The 8943-nt window shown below is 39.5% G+C and overlaps 1 long non-coding RNA gene across 1 annotated transcript in view; it reads right to left on the bottom strand.

The window, feature by feature from the left end:
* LOC106964423 (uncharacterized) overlaps positions 1-506 on the bottom strand; it is a 3406-nt gene extending 2900 nt beyond the window's left edge. The window contains exon 1 of the long non-coding RNA XR_001428418.1: positions 471-506. This is a non-coding gene — a long non-coding RNA (uncharacterized LOC106964423). The remainder of the gene's footprint in view (positions 1-470) is intronic.
* Between the last annotated feature and the right edge of the window lie 8437 nt (positions 507-8943).

Genomic DNA, 8943 nt, shown 5'->3' with positions numbered 1-8943 from the left:
TATATATATATATATATATATATATATATGTACACACATACATACATACATATAAATATGTATTCAATATATATTATTCAGTATTAATCATTATTTATTTGTGTCATTATTAATCATTATTTATTTGTGTTTGTATACTTATATAAATATGTATTGATATTACTAAATCATTTATTAAATTAATTATGAACAGCTGTGTGCTTTGTAAAATGCTCATCATGCATCAATATTACATCAATATCAGGATATTCTATTCCTATTCTATTGTTTTCCCCACTAAGCATATTCCAATATGCTGAACTATGTATCAATACATAAAAAAAAAATTTAAAAATACAATTCTTTATAAATGTAGCTTTGATAGCTGTTTGAATAAGGGTTTCAGTAACAAAAATGCGTGTTATGATCGATTAAATGCGCTGATATGTCATTGTGCCTGCAAACATATAAAGCTGAGTGGACAGGTCGACCGCTCCAAGATGGCCGCCCTAAAGCTGGTCAACTACAATAGGCGAGAGCGGTCTATGCGGGGTTTATTCTTATGTCTATGCAGACAACAACGTCTGTTTCCTCCTCCAACATCTCCGGTGACGTCATTCCGATGCCGGCGAGTCGACCTCCATCGGAGCGTCAGGCTCCTCCCGGATCACCGCGAACTTCCAGAGTCTCTCAGCCAAGCACTACCAACATATCCACATCTCAGCGTTCCTCCTCAGAAACTCAACAGTCAACAGCACCACCACCGAAATCCAAACATAACGTGCTTCCGTTTCTTTCCCAGTGTCTGCTTCCTCCTCCAGTGTCTCTGGTGACGTCATTTCCGCCTCCTCTCGCACCGATTCCGGACTTCTACTCGTACCGATAGCTCCCCTAGTGGGAGCCAGGTTGTATTACACTATCTGCCCGCATCCTCTCTGTTTGAGCTTCAAAGCTCTTGTCTGTTTCATCCCTATCCTCCCAAGCTTCACAAACATCTTTTTAACATACATAATCAGAGCTCCCCCTTCTGTCCCTTTCATGCAATAACACAACATAACATCCTTCCATTTTACCTTAATTTTGCCATCAAATTCTAAATGATATGGATGGCTGTTGCCAGGAAAAATCTTCCGCAGCGACCCGTTCTACACAGAATTAGAAGAAACCTCTGACCGAAGATGCTCTGCTTTCCCAAATCAGTCTCATGAATAAGATGTTGTTCATAATTTTCTTGATTTATGAAGAATATTTATTTACGTAATCATCTCCAGAAGTTCCACAGTCAATTCATCAAGTTCTGGTACATTTCAGCAAACAAGGCAGTTCAAAAGCGCTTTACATTACGTTAAAAAAACAAAAACAAACTAAATGCATTTCTAAAAAACACAGTTAACAATTGGAATATAACATTTTGTTTTGTGGCAGTATTACACACCATTTACAATGTTTCAACAGAAACCCTAAATAGGTGTGTTAAGTCTGAATTTAAAGGAATTCAGTGTTTCAATAGTCTTCCGATAGATTTCTGAAAATTGTTCCACATTCGTGGTGGATAGCAGCAGAAGGCCACTTCTCCATGTTTGGTGGTGAACGCAGAACAGTCCGCAATCAGAAGACCCAAAAAGTCAGGAAGGTCAATACAACAGCAAATCTTTACTTATTGTAGTTCTAAGCCATTCAGTGATTTATAAATTAACAACAATATTTTATAGTCTATTCTCTGAGCTACAGGGACCCAGTGCAGGGATTTTAGAACTATAGGGATGCGCGCTACCTTCCAGACTTTAGCCAAACACCAGCAGCAGAATTCTGGATCAGCCGCAGCTGTCTGATTTAGTCATCTACAGAACAGTACCAGTCTTCTTTATCAGGCGGTCAAACCTTTTAGGTCCCTGGCTCTGATGCTGCTGCCCCAGCAGATTACGGCAGAAGAGACGACGCTCTCAACAATAGAATTATAGAAAATGCACAACACCGAAGCAACCAATGCAACCTCGAAGATTATTGGCTTCCTCAGTAAGAATTCCATACACTCTAATATTCATTTCCCAGCTCTGAATTCGATGACTAACTCTCCATCATTCTTGACATGGCTCTCTGATGTGGAGACTCAGGCTTCCATCAATGTCACATTCTTTTTGCAGCTCAGGTAGTAGGCCATTCAACAATTTAATCAGGGGACATTCTGGATTTTCCTTAACACGAATAACTGCTGCAATTTGCTGCCTGCGCATCTTTCTTGTAGTTTCTGCGGTGCTACATCTACTTGTTCAATTACTCTCCCTCTTCATCCTCATTCCTCATCTCACACTTCTTCAGCCTCTGATTGGCAGTCTCCCACTGCCTCTCACCTTCATATCAACCCAAACCTCAGATATCAACCCTCTTGTAAACTCACCAATTTTCTGAGGGTGCCGACAAATGAAGCTGTGCCATCCTGTACCAGAAGGACAAAATGATCTGCAATAATTTCAACGATCTTGGCAGTTCAGTCTCCAGCCACAAACTGCTGCATGCCAGCTAATTTGTGACGGTGTCTATGCAAGGATATTCTGACCTCACAATCCTACTTCCACTGTAAATTTACTAAAACGATATCTTTACTCTAAATCAAGGTGAATGCTCTCATTCCTGCCCTTAAACACCATTCCAATAGGGAGTTTAACTTTCTCGTTGACGGACTCATTCATGATTTTCACTCGGGCATAGATATTCCAAATTCCACTTATCACTGTCTCTATTTTCAGTTCGCTCCTTCTGGTCCTGGCACAGCTGACTCATTTATAGCCAAAGACGTCACAGAAGGATTCGATAAGACCATTCAAATCATTCGCTTAGCAGACCAAGGGGCTGGGCTCTGCAAAGGAGACATCTTCAAAGTACTCCTCATTCAGCCAGACTTTCTGGCTCTCATAGACATGTTCTGGAAAAGAGCTTTTACTTCATAGCTTTCCTCCCTTTCGTTCGTCATGTAGCCCTGAAAGATCAATCAAATCACTTTGCTCTCTTTTTAATTTTACCCACTGATAGATGTTTCAAATAACAGTTGCTTACATTTCTTGATTTTGTGAACCATGCAATTTGTATCATTCCTCAGAGAAATCTTGCATTCCTAATATTCCACCAAAAAGCAGCCAGCATCCCTTCTGTTCAAGACTCATTCATCCTTGATCACTACTGCAAGGGCATGTTTTTCCTCACAATGACTCCCTAGCACTTTCAACTCTACACAAATGCAACTCCCTTTATAGACTTGGTGGCTATTCCAGAGGTAAATGGTGAAGCCAAAATGGCCTCAAGAGTTCATTTCTCTTGCACTTTTCAAACTTACCCCATCATTTTTGCAGCAAAACTTTGGGGACATGAATGGCATAAGAAGTCTACTCTTGTTTATTTAGACTCACTCTGGTCTCAGTCTAGCATCAGTTCCTGCTTCGAGCAGCTCACATTCCAGTAACTCAGAGCATCACTGTCGTTGTATTGCTTTCTTCAAAAATTCTGACTCTTTGCTCCAGATTCAGTAACTCATCCAACTCCAGCTTCACTATCTTCTTCAAGTAGGCTGGATATTAATCCAGCCTACTCCCCTGTAGTTCTAGCTCCTCAAACACAATGCTTCATTCATTTATGCTTTTCAGATATCACCATTCACAGTCATAACTTTTTTCTTCAGACAAGTCAACTGATCAGCTCTCATCCTTTTCTTCTCTTCCATCCCAACTCCATCCTCAACCCCTATGAGCCAGTCTTTATTTTCAGACCAGAATTTCAGCAAGCATTTCATCTGAAGGTCCACACCGCATCTCAGAATCCTGAAAACTAGCCACTTGAGCATGGATCTCCAGTCATCTCAGTTAAGATCAGGCATCTCTCTCAAACTTTATTCCACCCATTCTCATATCGCATCAACGATAAGGCGGACATGAATAAACTTCGCATCGACGAAGCAAACACAAGAGCCAACAAGCTCATCAAATAGACGAGGAAACCTCCTGCTCCTCTCACACATCCACTTTGAGCCCGTTCTGCAACACACATTAAACACGTCTGCATAGGAGCCGCCTCTTCAGCATTCAGTCAGATCATCTCTCATCCCTTCATCCCTCCGTCCCTTCATCTCTGATAAGATGATTCAAGTTTAAGTTGCTGGTTATCCCCAGCGTACAGTTCATGCATTCACAAAAATCTCAGTGATTCATGACAAGCTCTTTCTCTCATCTGTTCTATTTAAATCAGACTCTTTGGGGGGTCCTATGCGGGCTTGGGAAAATAAGAAGCTCCGTTTCCCGAAGACCAAACCCCCACCCAGAGTCTTCACCTCCCAAGCCCTCCATCATTCTCCCCAGATGACCAAATCAAGATCATTCATCCCTTCAACCTTTATCCTTTCATTCCTTCATCCCTACATCCTTACATCCCTTCATCCCTCATCTCTACATCCTACTTCCCTTTATCCCCAATCCCTACATCCCTCATCCCTCATCCTTTTATCCCTCACCCCTTCATCAATATCTCTTCAAATGTACATCTTTGTGGCGTGGTCCTTGCTAGTGAATGATTTATGTATTTATTAATTGAAAGAAGTAAGTAAATATGAGACAGAATACTTATGTTTTTATGTTTTGTGGTTGCATCTAAAGCTTTTGACAGAGTTAACCACCATAAGTTATTTGTTAAACTGCAAAGTAAAGACATCCCTGCATATTTAATCAGGATATTACATTATTGGTATCCTCATCAGTCTGTACAAGTTAAATGTAATTCGAAGGTTTCTGAACCTTTATCTGTATCTAATGGAGTCAGACAAGGTGGAATTTTATCTGGTGTTCTTTTTATTTTGTACCTGTTGAACTAAATCAGTGGTACCCAATGTCATGATCCGTGTTTCTGTGTATTTATATTAAGGTTTTTCTGTGTTCTGTTGCTGTCCCAGGTCTGTTGTTTCTGCGTCTTCTCCATTGATTGCTTCCCAGGTGTGTCTCATTCCTTGATTACCCTCTCTGTGTATTTAGTCCCACCTGTTGTCTTTGTCTCTTGTCAAATGTATGTCGTATGTCATTTGTCGTCTGTCTGCCTGCCATTACAGTTGTACTGTAAAGTCCTGTGTTGGTTTAGCTTTCTTTTTCAGTCCTCAGTTTTTCAGTTGCTACCAGTAATTAGCTGTGTGCTAACTCTCTGCCGTGCTGCCTGTGTTGGACTGTGCCTGAGCTCTCTTTATTAAATCATCGTCATCTGGGTCAGCGTTCATTCTCACCACCACCAACCACACCCTCCATGACACCCAAAGCCAGTCCTCGAGGGCTGGCATCCTGCATGTTTTAGGATGCTGGCACCTGGATCAAATTATGGCTCATTAGAAGGTCTAAGAAGAACATTGTAGTGGCACTCTGCGTCCCAAGAGTTCGTTGTACCACCTTTGCAGTTTGTCCAACAACCAGTATTTGAATCACACGACTGAAACCAAGTCTTCTTTTATGATGTTTACTTAAAGAACTCAAAAAAGTACATTTACAGAAAAATGAAAAGGCTCGGTACAGATCGGTCAAAAACTGTGTTGCTTCCACCGCATCCAACTGCAATCTGACCTTAAACGTGCGTAAGGCAGTACTAATGTTACGTATTACGTAGTGGAAGCCAAAATTACTTTTCACAATAAAAGCATCCTTTTTAAATTATCTAAGTTATACATTCTAGAAAATATACTCATCATGAATTTAATTCTCCATTAACTGGCTCTTACAAACATTGACATACTGAAAAGGTTGTTACTACCACTAGGAAGAGAACTAAAACATGCAGGATGCTGGCCTTTGAGGACAGACTTTGGACACCACTGGACTAAATGATTGCAAGACTGGTATGCGGGTAAACATTGTTATGGTCTGGCTCTTAAACCATATCAAATGAAAGGGAAGCAACGCAAGAGATAACTTAAAAGGGAATTTATTTAACAAAAATCATAACTGGTTGGGAAGAAAGGGAGAAGGAAAGAATGAGCTGCTTAGTCAGAGAAAGTGGTGCATCTTAAGGTGGATCTGACGTCATCTGGAGACACTGGCCAGCTGCCTCCACTTCCAATCAGCACCAATTAAGGAGTCCAAAACATGGATGTTAGAGACCCAAAGGAAAAGGCCTTGGGCCGTAACAACATCTTGTAAATCATTTAATATACGCAGATGATCTGGTCCTTTTGTCTCCCTAAAGTGCTGGCTTACAGCAGTCACTCAGGGTCTGTGGTAGATATTGTGTCCAGTTTGACATAATGTTTAATCCCAAAAGGAGTGTTGTTATGATTGCTACAACTAAGGAGTTTAAAGTTTGAGAAGATTAATTTTCTATCTTTTAATTAAGCAAATCAAGTTATGAGTTTGGTTAATGTAAAAATTTCTCGGTCTTATTCTGATGAGTGATCTCTGTGATGATGATGATGCGAAGCGACAGTGTTCTGAGGAGTACATTCAAGCTAATATTTTGGCACAGAAATTTAGCATGAATACAGATGAAGTGAAAGTGTCCCTTTTTCAAACGTTTTACACCTCGTTTTATACGGCCTATCAGTGGTGAAACTACAGCAAAGCAATGATGAAGAAACTGCAAGTAGCCTATCAGGACGCTTTTAGAATTCTTCTCAGACTTCCATGTTGGACATTTGCAAGTTAGATCTTTATCATAAGTAACCAACTTTTCATGCTTTGCTAGGGAATTTGATGCTTTATTTGCTGCTTGGATTTTGTAAGAGCTCTGACAACTGCAACACTTAGCGATGTTAGATATACTTCTACCTTTTTCAAACATTGGGATAATTGTTTATCTGCTTTGTGATGACTGCATCCTCCTTTTACTTGATGATTATTATTTACTTATTTTTTTTATATATGGTATGGACTCCTTTATTGTCTCAAAATAAAGCTTTTGCATAAGTTAGCATAGAGTAAAATAATTAGTTTTTCTTCTTGAGGTCCCTGGGGAGAGGCCTTTAAAACCATGGAAGAAAGCCACTGACATTTTTTTTCCATTCTCAGAAATGGAAGTCTCTGTTATATGCAAAGTGGGGCATGTCTCTGACAGGGGCATTGGGCGCACCAACCACCACTCTCAAGGAAGAAAGATGATGCTGATGAAGAATGTGCAGGCCTTGCACATGAGCTCCTGCCGACAATTCCTCTTGGGATCTTGCAGGGGTCGAAGGTGATCTTCTCCGGATGTCTTCTTTCTTTGGTGTCAGAAGTTTCTAGCGTTTGAACACAGTGCTTTTTACTAGTACAAGAAAAGAAAAGCACTTGTACTAGTTGCACACCCAAAACAGGTTACATAGCCTGTAATGCTTCATAAAGAACATTGGAGAGGTTCTGTTTCTTATTAGGCCTACGCAGGGATGGCGCTTATAGCACATTTGATCAAACTTCTTCTAGTGAGTTTGATCAATTGGCTTTAAACCTGGTCCGTTTCTTCATAAGGCATGGCCAAATAATAATTATCAAACCAGTTAGTTTTCGTGTGTGCTGAAGGGGCATGGCCAGGTCTCAAATTCTGAAACAAACTCACCATGAAACACAAAACCTTTATATATCCTACACAAAAACTTGCTGAGACACCAACCCTTGGGACCAGGCCCATGTATTCATGTTTAACCCAGTTATTACAGACAAAAATATTGACAATCTGCAATCTTACTGACAATCTGTGAGAACGATGTATTATTAAAAACTTATGTACACAGAATGAAAACACAATAGTTCATCTTTTTAAATCAACTTCTGCTAGCTACTTGCATTCATGCATGCCAGTTTTGAACCTATATATTTTTCCTGCCGCGTTGTCAGTCAATGCTGGTGCTAAAATGACCAAGTGATAGCTCACTGTCAGCAAATATAATGGCGACGCCGTATTTGAAAACTGTATGGCCCACAACAGTGCAGAGTTTGAAATCACTCTGCATTAAAATATTTTGGCATTAATGTCACATATACAATAAGTCATCTAGTAATGACTTATTGTGTGTATATATATGTATATATATATTTTTTACAATAGACATGAGCTTGCAAGTACTACTACTACTTGACACATCTCCTTCCTTACTACTACTACTTGACACATCTCCTTCCAGTTCTTATTTCTCTGTTGAGAAATAAGAACTTATTGGCTGGATTTCATAGCCCAGCCACTTTTCTGTTATCGGTGGTCTTCTATAGGTCTTGAGTCCATAAAATAAAAAGAGCAAATATACAGTCGATTTGGTGTTTGTTTGTTTTTTTATTTTACAGCTTATAACCACAGGCGAAGGGAATCCTCATTCTTCGGCAGTGGATGAAGGTCATTGCATCGTCATATGCAACTTATGACTAAAACACTCCTCCTCCAATTAATTATTTCTTTTTGTAACAATTATTATGGAAACCTCTAACAATACAAACAATCCCAGTCTTCCTCAAAGCCAGAATTATGACTTGTTACAATGACTGTCAAAACTGAGTTAGTTCACCACTGATTGGAGGTGCCTGACTGGAAGGCTCATACAAAAATCTGCCAACTGACTATACATATTTCCATCAAAAATAAGGTGAATAGAAAGGTAATAAATTATGACAAATGTCCTAATGGTTCAGGGCTCTCTCGAAAAGTGATCAATTTAACTGACAACAGTTTATCTCCAAGTCTATTAATAATGGAATTATTTCAGTTTTGTTTTAATTAACTGTTTTCATGAAAATACACTTAAAGCTGCAGGTTTTTTTTAACATATTTGTCAAAACTATCACTAATATGAGCTAGATAATGTGTGGAAAAAAATCAAGCTCCTCTACCTTATCCTGTGGTCCTGCTGTCAACAACAGCAGTGTTTTTTTTTTTTTTTCAAACCAGGCTGAGAACCATTTAACTCAGGGGTCCCCAAACTTTTTCCTGTGAGGGCCACATAACTTTGGTGTTGTGTTCCACCATCTTTAATCTATTTTTTTCTTT

Source organism: Poecilia latipinna, unplaced genomic scaffold (genome assembly GCF_001443285.1).
Source record: "Poecilia latipinna isolate Pla-1442-1.1 unplaced genomic scaffold, P_latipinna-1.0 Scaffold1672, whole genome shotgun sequence".
NCBI classification, from domain to species: domain Eukaryota; kingdom Metazoa; phylum Chordata; class Actinopteri; order Cyprinodontiformes; family Poeciliidae; genus Poecilia; species Poecilia latipinna.
Note: the sequence above shows the minus strand (reverse complement) of the source record. Positions and strands in the feature narration are given on the sequence as shown.